Genomic DNA, 10,376 nt, shown 5'->3' with positions numbered 1-10,376 from the left:
TAACTTCTATCTTTCTAACTTTCATAAATATCCATCCAGTGATTAACATACTTCTTTCAGTTTAGGACAATTCTGGAGAAGATGGACCAACAGGGGAAGGTCACTCCCTTTGCAGGACAAAACAATGTGGGACAATTTGAAAAAAAAAAAAAAGAATTTAGATTATGTTCAGAAGTTCTCATGTCACACACAAATAAAAAAATATTTCTAAAAGTCTTGTTGGTTTCTCTGTTTAGTCAAAAAAAATTTTTTTATTCCTTCTAACTTTAGGATTTTAAGTATCCAGGGTCAGGATGAAAAGCCCACTGCTGCTACTTGGCCCTGGTTTGTCCTTATGGATGAGGTGTTGGGACAGAGGTCTTCCACAACACCTCCTGTCCTAATTGCCTCCATCCCTGAGGACACTCCAGGGCCAAGCGGAGCGGTGGGCAACCAGATGGAGAAGGAAGTCAGTGAGCCAGCAGGAAGAGGTCAGAAAGGAAAGAGGGACAGATATGAGGAGATGATGGAGTTGATCAGGGAGGACATGAGGGCACAGAGAGAAGCAGAGAAGAAGAGGGCACAGAGAATGGACAGACTGTTTTCCAAAGAATGGCACCAAAATAAGATGCTACATAAGAAATATTAAGTTTTGTTCAGATTGTTTCTTAAAGTTTTAAGGTGTTCTAATAAATTTCAAAATTGTTTTTGTCACTAATGTTATTTCCATTTGATCTAACAATACATCAACTTCATTTAAAGTTATAAACAGAATTTATTATGAAAAATACAAACAGCACTTTAAACAGAATGGGGGAAGAAAACATTCAAACAGATCAAGATTACAAAACAAAAGGCATAAAATAAAACTATGTACAAGTATTTACAACGGCGACAGCAGGATCAACCTGAGTGACCGGTTCCTGGAAAAACCTCTTCAACAGAACAAAGAGGCAGATGTCTTTCTGAACAGAAAGTCTTGCGGTGTGGCTAAATCTTTCACAAGGTCAGAGACTTGGATGGGATGCTGCAACTGAGACCTGTGGTTAGTCTTTCTGGATGGTGAGTGAAGCATCACACAGCAGATGTTTGTGATGCCTCTTTCTGCTGTCCACAGTATCGTCCATCAAGTGGGTTTAAAGGGCTGGCTGAATTGACGGCTGCCACATCACTAAGAAGTAATCGGAAAAATGCTGAATTAGAAGATGGTGCTCACAAAATATTACAATTAGTTATACCCCTCAAAAATTAATCACATCTATAATATTATACTTGGCTGACACAGTAGTCATGTTCTGGTGGTACCTCCTCCAGGGCAGACACCTCAGCTGAAAGCCGGTCCTGCCACAGTGCAACACTGACTGTCTCAGTCCAAACCTTACCTTCATCCTCTTCTACAGCCTCCTCTGGGTCATCCTCTGGGGCCATGACATCCCCAGCACCAAAGCAGATGTTGTGGAGGATGGCGCATGCTGTTATGACCTGAAAACAATTTAAAAGAGGGTGCATATATGTGTATGTGTATATATTATGTATAATGTATATATAAAATGGATCTAGGTCAAAACTTACGTGAGGTACAAAGGTGTGGTGCACCTCCAGCGCTTGCAGGAAGATGGCCCTGAATCTGGTCTTCATAATTCCAAAAACATGCTCTATAATAGAGCGTGTTTTTGGAATGATGGCTGTTAAAGTACTGAGCTCCTACACCATGTCTTGTCCTCTTGTAGGGAGTGATGAGGGGGAGTGGATATTGGAGGCATGGGTACCCTCCATGATATTGTGAGGCTTTAGTTGACTGTTCTGTATCGCAGTTTAGCAATTATGTTTTATATCGCCAGGTTTAGTTAATTAAGCATGTTAACTCGCTTGTTGTATTTTAATTGCAGCTAGCTCATTGCAAGCATGGCGGGTTTAGACGGGTCTATCTCATTGTGTCTGATTCAGCATTTTAAAATGTCCATTACAGCTTACATTCTTAACGTTGATAATTTTCTAATTTTTATTGTAATTCCAACTACTGAACTAGCACATCTTGAAAAATACTGTGATATTGGCATGGTTAATTTAGTTAAAGTTGTAAATTGTCAGCGATGGCCACATAAATGGGGACATTATCATTAAACGTGATTGTGAAGATGAGTCATTTTTTAATTATTCTTTTCCAGGTAAACCACACGAAAATGGCTTAAGTGAACTGCTGAACCATGTTGCATACAAAGCACCACAAAGGTAACAAGATTTCTGTCCTTAAAAATAATAAGAGCTGAATCAAGATGTCTGAACAAAATTACTTTAAGATTTTAAGACCTTCACAAAGTTGGTATTTATAGTCATGGGTGAAGTTGAAGTAGAGATTAGAATCTATCTCAAGACAGAAAAATAAATTAAGAATTATTATTGGAATATATCAGCATCAATACACAGTAGAACAGTAACAAAAAATACTTTTAAACAATCAAAGGTCCGTGCTAACAGTCAAGGTGTTTGCTTAGGGCTTGTTTGTTGAGGTGCAAGATGAGGTTTGACATTGTTTTTTCTTCATGTTTTTCACCTGGCTTTTACTTCCAAGATGTCCAGCATTGGCCAGAATTTGTTTTCTTTCATTAAAGATATGTTTTGCTGCTATTCTTCGTCTCAGCCTGATGAATCTGGTGGTTATTTTTCTTTGCACATCGTGACATGAAGGAAGCATGCTTTCTAATAGATTTGCTTCTCTCTCTAGAGAATCCATGGCATTTGGGAGCTCCATGACAGATTTACTGGACCTTGTTCTGAAAGGTTTCTCAACTTTCTGGATCAGACTGAAGGCTTCATGTGATGGCCGACACAGCACTCCTGGTTTGAATTCCTTCAGTATCAATAGGGTACTATGCTCTTCTTCCAAAGTGTCATTTTGCTTAATTGAACTTGAGCATCCATCACAGATGTTTGAATGTTTGATAACTTTATTTACAATGTATCCTGTAAGATGGTAGAGAATACATGTTTCGCTGTTGATGATGTCAGGAGTATCTGTGTTTCCACTCAGCTGCTCCACACAAAGGCCAGGGCTGGGAAATCCTTAATGTCCAGGAACTCTGCCAGAAGACTGCCCCAAGACAATCAATGCAGGCCCCACCTTCATTTTGTCAAAATGACTGGGCTGAAGGGTTTTTGCAGTTATAACTATATAGTTATAGTTATACAGTTTACAGTTATAGCATTTCCATGCTAGCATGTGCTAGCATGCAGAGGAGATCAGAAAGAGCATTTATAATAGGTATTGTTACTTCTGTCAGGATTTTCAAATTATGATTTAGTAACCAGTAATCAGTTCATTGTTATTTAATTACCAAAAGTCACAGGAAAGAGTGAAAAAAATCGCTTTTTGTGTTATGATGCGCTTGAAGCCGTTCAACCTGACTGACACCGCTGAGATGTTTGGAACTATTGAGAGCTACATGAACCACGTGACCGCCTATCGGCGAGTTCAAAGAGTGTTGTAACTCTCTCTTTCTACGGCGCTGGACCGTCCCAATCAGCAGCTGCTCACTTCCGGCCTCCGTGGTTTTAGCTAGCGCCATAGAATGACCCTTTCTCTTTCTATGGCGCTGGTTTTAGCGGTCGACGAAGGACCCGCAGCCCACGTAGACCGGGTCCTTCGAAGGATGCAGCCCTTGAGGCTGACTTCCGGGTCAGCCTTGGCGTTGGTACATTTCCTTTCCGGTTGATTTTGTCAAATTTGTTTCAGTACTTGTAAAAGTCTTTTGCATCTTGTTAAATTGTTTTCTGAAATATTAATTTGTTTTCTGAAATGTAAATTTGTCTCAGTACTTGTAAAAATGTTTTGCATCTTGTTAAATTGTTTTCTGAAATGTTAATTTGTCTTTAAGATTGTAAAAGTGTTTTAGTTGCCCCCCGGCCACCGTAAATCTCAGTAATGAATATTTTTAATTCTTAAATGCAAGTAATAATAAAAATTATTCTATTTATAAAGCCCTGTCAAACAAAGTGGTGTGTCATCGTCTTTTTGTGCTGATCTATGTCTTTCTAACTACAGGGGTTGGACAATGAAACTGAAACACCTGGTTTTAGACCACAATAATTTATTAGTATGGTGTAGGGCCTCCTTTTGCGGCCAATACAGCATCAATTAATCTTGGGAATGACATATACAAGTCCTGCACAGTGGTCAGAGGGATTTTAAGCCATTCTTCTTGCAGGATAGTGGCCAGGTCACTACGTGATACTGGTGGAGGAAAATCGTTTCCTGACTCGCTCCTCCAAAACACCCCAAAGTGGTTCAATAATATTTAGATCTGGTGACTGTGCAGGCCATGGGAGATGTTCAACTTCACTTTCATGTTCATCAAACCAATCTTTCACCAGTCTTGCTGTGTGTATTGGTGCATTTTCATCCTGATACACGACACCGCCTTCAGGATACAATGTTTGAACCATTGGATGCACATGGTCCTCAAGAATGGTTCGGTAGTCCTTGGCAGTGACGCACCCATCTAGCACAAGTATTGGGCCAAGGGAATGCCATGATATGGCAGCCCAAACCATCACTGATCCACCTCCATGCTTCACTCTGGGCATGCAACAGTCTGGGTGGTACGCTTCTTTGGGGCTTCTCCACACCGTAACTCTCCCGGATGTGGGGAAAACAATAAAGGTGGACTCATCTGAGAACAATACATGTTTCACATTGTCCACAGCCCAAGATTTGCACTCCTTGCACAGGAGCTCCTGATGGACAGTTATGGTGGAAACAGGAGAGTTGAGGTGCACATTTAATTCTGCCGTGATTTGAGCAGCCGTGGTTTTATGTTTTTTTTGGATACAATCCGGGTTAGCACCCGAACATCCCTTTCAGACAGCTTCTTCCTGCGTTAATCCTGTTGGATGTGGTTCGTCCTTCTTGGTGGTATGCTGACATTACCCTGGATACCGTGGCTCTTGATACATCACAAAGACTTTCTGTCTTGGTCACAGATCCGCCAGCAAGACGTGCACCAACAATTTGTCCTCTTTTGAACTCTGGTATGTCACCCATAATGTTGTGTGCATTTCAATATTTTGAGCAAAACTGTGCTCTTACCCTGCTAATTGAACCTTCACACTCTGCTCTTACTGGTGCAATGTGCAATCAATGAAGACTGGCTACCAGGCTGGTCCAATTTAGCCATGAAACCTCCCACACTAAAATGACAGGTGTTTCAATTTCATTGTCCAACCCCTGTACTTGTAAACAGATATAAAGCTTTTAAAAAGCCAATGTGGAATATGGCAAATGTGGTCAGCAGCGTGGTAACATCAGCTGTGGGAGGGAGTTCTAATGTGTGTGTATCAAGCTGGGCGAAGAGCTGAATAATAAAAAGACAGATAGTGAGCACAGTTGTCTGTGCATTTCCTGGATGTAACAGCCAACTCATCTGCTTAGTTTAAGGTTTTTTCTTTGTTCCTGGTTGCTCGATTAAAACAAGTGAATGAATGTTGCTTCCTATTATTATGGGTGGAAGCCCGCTTCGTATTTAAAAATGCTTATTCACATCAGTGTGGACCATCTGGTTTAACACAGCTGACAAAAGTCCATATTTAAGGCCAAAAAAGAGTTGATGGCATGCGTCTGTCTTTGCAGAAACATGTCATCTTCCAAACAAATGAAATCATTTGAAAACAGATGTCTTATATCACATTCCAGTCAACCTTCCTCCTCTTTTTTTGTTCTGTCTCGTCTATCAGCTGATGTTTGCTTCCTCTTAAAACAAATTTAAATAATCTTAAAGTCCTTGTTGCAAGAGCAGACTTGCTGGGAGAGTCACAGATCTGTCAACACACCAGGAAACAGCTTATTGTTCAAACCAAGTCCTTTAGATCTTTTCATTTTGAAAAGGCTGACTTCATTTATACAAAAATACGGAAATATACGTTCGACCAGCAACTCAATTGGAATGTTGCAAGCCATAAATAAGAAGGATTAAGGTTTAGACATCAGGCAAATGGACAAGCAGGGTGTGGAAAGAAGACTTGGGATAGTTGCATATTAGTTTAATTAGCATGCAGAAGGATTTTTCCTCCACTGTAACTGGATTTAAAAGTTCTAATGAAAAACAAATTGCAGCATGATGATGTTTGTGTGAGGGCTGTTAGGTCAGTTAAACAGGAACAGAGTAAAGCCTTTGCTTCTTGTGGAGTGTGTTAAACCTTTTCAGCCTTGGCCTTTGACCGTGTTTTGAATAGCAAGATAGACTTTGAATCTCTGCCCAAACAACACCTTTGAAGGCTACCGACCAACAGCTGGTAATGCAGCTGCCGATAGTTTCTTGTTTAAATCATGGTCCCACCTGCTTTCCTCATTAGGTTCTGTTTTCAGTCTTTCCAGTTTTTGTTTTGTGCACACAGGAAGGTGTATGTGTATGTGGGTGTGTGCCATTGATTGTAGTTAACACGAAGCAACTGCAGGTTTTCTCTGGGCCTGCACATAGTTTCCCACGCATTTCCAAGTAAGTGTCTGGTAAACAAGCTTCATATCTCAGCTGTTTGCATTTTAAACAGCCACACACCCTTCCTAAGAGAACCGGAGAACCGGAGTCTTGCATCTGGGTTTATGTCCATTTCTGAAATAAACTGAGTGATCCGGGGTTCTTTGGTTGCATTTAGAAAAGCAGTGGTTGATTCTTAATTTGGATTGGGTTTCACCTTGTGCATTAAATTCTAGTTTTGTTTTGTTGTCTTTAAGGCTGCTACGTTAAAAACAGTCATACGTTTGTTATTATAGTGCTGGTTAATGTGCTCTTAACACCTAGTCAACCTCGCTACCTGCAGTTGCTTATTTACATATTCAATGTTTATTTTGTTGGAATTATGAATCTGAGAATATTATTTAATATTAATATTTTATCAAATAATATTTCGGTCTGTGAAGGGTTGTCCTGTGAATACCAACCCAGTAAGGCGATGGCATTAGGACAAAATAGAAAGGTGTGAGACGAGCTCTGACATTATTGAACAGCATAAACTCTGCACATATATGGAATGAATTCACACAATTTCTTAAAATACAAGAATTTATTAACAAAAATAAGTCAACTCAAAGTCAAACATATTTCAATCAACAAACTTATTACTATGCTAAAACAATCCAACTAAACTACCAAGCAGAACTAAAGAATAACGGAGACTAATGGGCTATGTACAATATAAACAAGTTGATTAAAGATGATTGAAAATCATGACCAAAGGAGTGATGCAACATTACCATGCAATGTTCATGTTTGTAAGGATTATCTTGAAGAATCTGGAAGTTAAGTTAAATTAGTCTTGGAACCAACTTAGACAATAATCAGCAAACGTTTAAACTACCACTCACAATGCAAGATCAGATAAAATATTATTTTAATAAAATAATGTTTTAAATAACGATCTGCCTAGTAAAACCAACCTTCTGGATGACCATTTCTCAACGGTGTCCAATTAGCTGCTTTTATTTATTGAAATAATATTTGAAGAAACATTATTAAGGGAGTATTTTGGAAAAGAGCCAAATCTTTCTGGAGAAATGGGGCTTAATGGTGTTTACTTAGTTATACAATCTAGTAAATGATGTTCAGGGACTATTATTCACTAGCTTGAAAACTGACAACCTTTCTGTTAAATATTCTTCAGTAGCAAGCACGTGTTCTCACCGGTTAGCAGTTGAGCTAACAAAGAAGTGGATAGCTTAGCACCAGAAACAAACACATACCTTTAAAATACTAGGGTTAATGTGAGGGTTAAAATGCATAAGCGCGGACGGCGCGTTATGATCAATGTTCTTTTTAAAATCACCCTTTAAATAAAGTTTGTCTTAACGTTAAAAACATACAAAGAACACAAACCGACACGTGTGCTGCAGATAGCCTGCTAGCACTAAAATAGCCGAGTTTCACACAAACAAAACTTCATAAAATGAAAAACATTTAGATGATTTCATCCTAACTGTTAATCTGCCCAAACCTAACCTCATGAACCATGGTGAGGAACGTTGTCCAAGGGGCGAAGCTTGAACAAACGTCCACAGTTAACAAGCGGTTAGCTTTCAGCTAACCTCGGGGTTGAAGGTGCGTTCGCTCTGTGAACAAAAGGGTTAGCTTCCCGCTAACCTCCAGCTGTGGATGAAGAACGGCTCGTTGTCCACCAACGCCACTGCACGGTGATGGGGTCTCTGTTGTCTTCCTTCCAAACTGGGAGACCGCTCTGCTCGGCTTCATAGAGACTGCGCGTCTCCGTAGGGAACTTCTCTGGGACAATTTGCTTCACAGGCCTCAGAGGAAAAAGTAAGCAACTCTTACATCTTAATTTCCCCGTTCATGAATGAATTTTACAATTAAAAGCATTGTGCATAACTGATTACACAACACAAAGACATCAAATAGAGAATAAATGAGCAGACCACAAAATATGCTACTGACTGAGAACCATTTTTCATATTTCACCAGCAAAAGGAGAACATTTTCCTGGTCCTTGCTTTTTTAAATGCTGTTCTTGGGTTAGGGGTTCAGTTTAGGACTAAGGTGTGAATTGAGTATAGGTTAGGGTTAGTGGTAGGGTCAGGGTTAGACCTTAGACATTCATGAAAATGATTGGAAATCAATGAAAAGTCCTCATAAAAATAGTAGAATACTAATGTTTGTGTGTGTGTGTGTGTGTGTGTGTGTGTGTTTGTGTGTGTGTGTGTGTGCACTCATTGCGGCGTAGGGGGTTTGGGGTTCTTCTAGCCATTATTGAAGAACTGAGGAATGCAAGGGGGGTATAAACACCTGAAACAAATGACTAGTGAAATAAAATGGGACAATAGCTGTTTGCCTTTACATGACAAATGTGAGAAACAATAAAGCTTAGAGTGTTAATTCATAGCAGCCAACTATTTCTGCTTATCTCAGGTTTGGGAGTTTAGGAGCATAGAAACTAAATGCTGCCTCCTCTAGTTTTCTGCTCCATGGAAAACTGAATACTGAATAAACATGTCAAGACCTAACATAGCTAATAATAATAATTGTAGTGCCTCTTATTCTCTTATTGCTGAGTTTCTGGGTGTGGAAAGAAACAAACAAACCAAGTGAAAGGGGGATACCCCTCTCTGAGGCCCACACCAACAGAGCATTTGCATGACTTCCTCTTTTGAAAATGGGCACCCTTGGGAAATACTAATACGAGCCACCTTATATTGTTCCCTAATTTCAAAACATCAACCCCCTTACAAAATAGTCAGTAAAAGCTGGGTAGTTGCTTTCTTGAAGCTTGGAAATATCTCGCAGACTCGATATCCTCAGCATCTTTCACAGAATTTAATGCTGGTTTCCAGAGAGCTGGCCAGATTTTTAAAAAGGATTCAAAATTAAAACTTCAAGGAAGACACAAAAACAAAATCATGTCTGACATTTCTGGGAAAACACAACAAAACTTAAAATCATCTGCACACCAGGCAGGCAGATTGTGACAGATGTTTTGACCTAAAAAAATCCCTTAGATAAATACTTGGGTGAAACGCCTGGCTGGTTAGTAGGCTACGTCAGAAAGATTGTTTTTTTTTTGGTGGAGAGGAAAGTACCGAAATGTTGGCGTAGGTTAATAAACCTGAAAACACTCAAAATGTCAACCAAGACAAAATTAGGGACCTATTCTGACCTTGCAGAACTGAATGGAACTGAAAATACCAGAGATTGGACATAAAAGCAGAGCCACGCGAGGTTGTCTTCTTGTAAGTCAGAATAAACTGAGTAAAATAATAGATCAGAGGGGAAAAACAGGCATGCTTTTAAAACTTCAGAACACAGCTTTGTTCTATAATGTTTAATCTCTTTTTGCTGCTATATAGTCCTGGGTTAGTCTATCATACTATTACATTCATTGGATTTGTTTCATTAAACCTGGTAAAATATTAAACATACAACTTATTCCTTTTTGAGTATCAGCATGTTTCCCTTTTCGATGAAAGCGATGTCATAACTTTTTTATCACTACAATTCCACAATACAAAATCCCCTTCACAACTATCACCAGTACAAATTGAAACTTGTCTATATTCAAAAATTCCACTCATGGAAGATAAAATTATGATGAAAATTTGATACCTCAGCAGATTTTGGAAAAAGATTAATTAATAAACCAGAAAAAAGGAAATGTAGGCCAAAAGTTCACATGCGACGTGGCGTCCCATTGTGCAGGAGTATCAAACCACAACTGGCTATGTGAAGGTGTTTTAGTTGACTAAGAGTCTTCATCTGTGCAATGATGATGGGGCCTTTCAACAGGACAATGCTGCCATATTGAACACCTGTCTGACAAAAGACTTCTTTCAGAAGAATAGCATCTGTCCTTTGGACCACCCAGCTCATCTCTAGAACTTAATTCCAATTAAAATGTTTGGG

General features: G+C 39.4%; 1 long non-coding RNA gene across 1 annotated transcript; it reads left to right on the top strand.

Annotated features, from left to right (window-relative positions):
• The first annotated feature begins 1,645 nt into the window (after positions 1-1,645).
• Positions 1,646-3,740, top strand: LOC124866194. Its single transcript, XR_007037744.1, has 3 exons — positions 1,646-2,211; positions 2,705-2,846; positions 3,011-3,740. It is a non-coding gene; the product is annotated as an uncharacterized LOC124866194 (long non-coding RNA).
• The last annotated feature ends 6,636 nt before the right edge of the window (positions 3,741-10,376 follow it).

Source organism: Girardinichthys multiradiatus, chromosome 3 (assembly GCF_021462225.1).
Source record: "Girardinichthys multiradiatus isolate DD_20200921_A chromosome 3, DD_fGirMul_XY1, whole genome shotgun sequence".
NCBI lineage: Eukaryota > Metazoa > Chordata > Actinopteri > Cyprinodontiformes > Goodeidae > Girardinichthys > Girardinichthys multiradiatus.
This window is presented reverse-complemented; position numbering and strand designations above follow the sequence as displayed.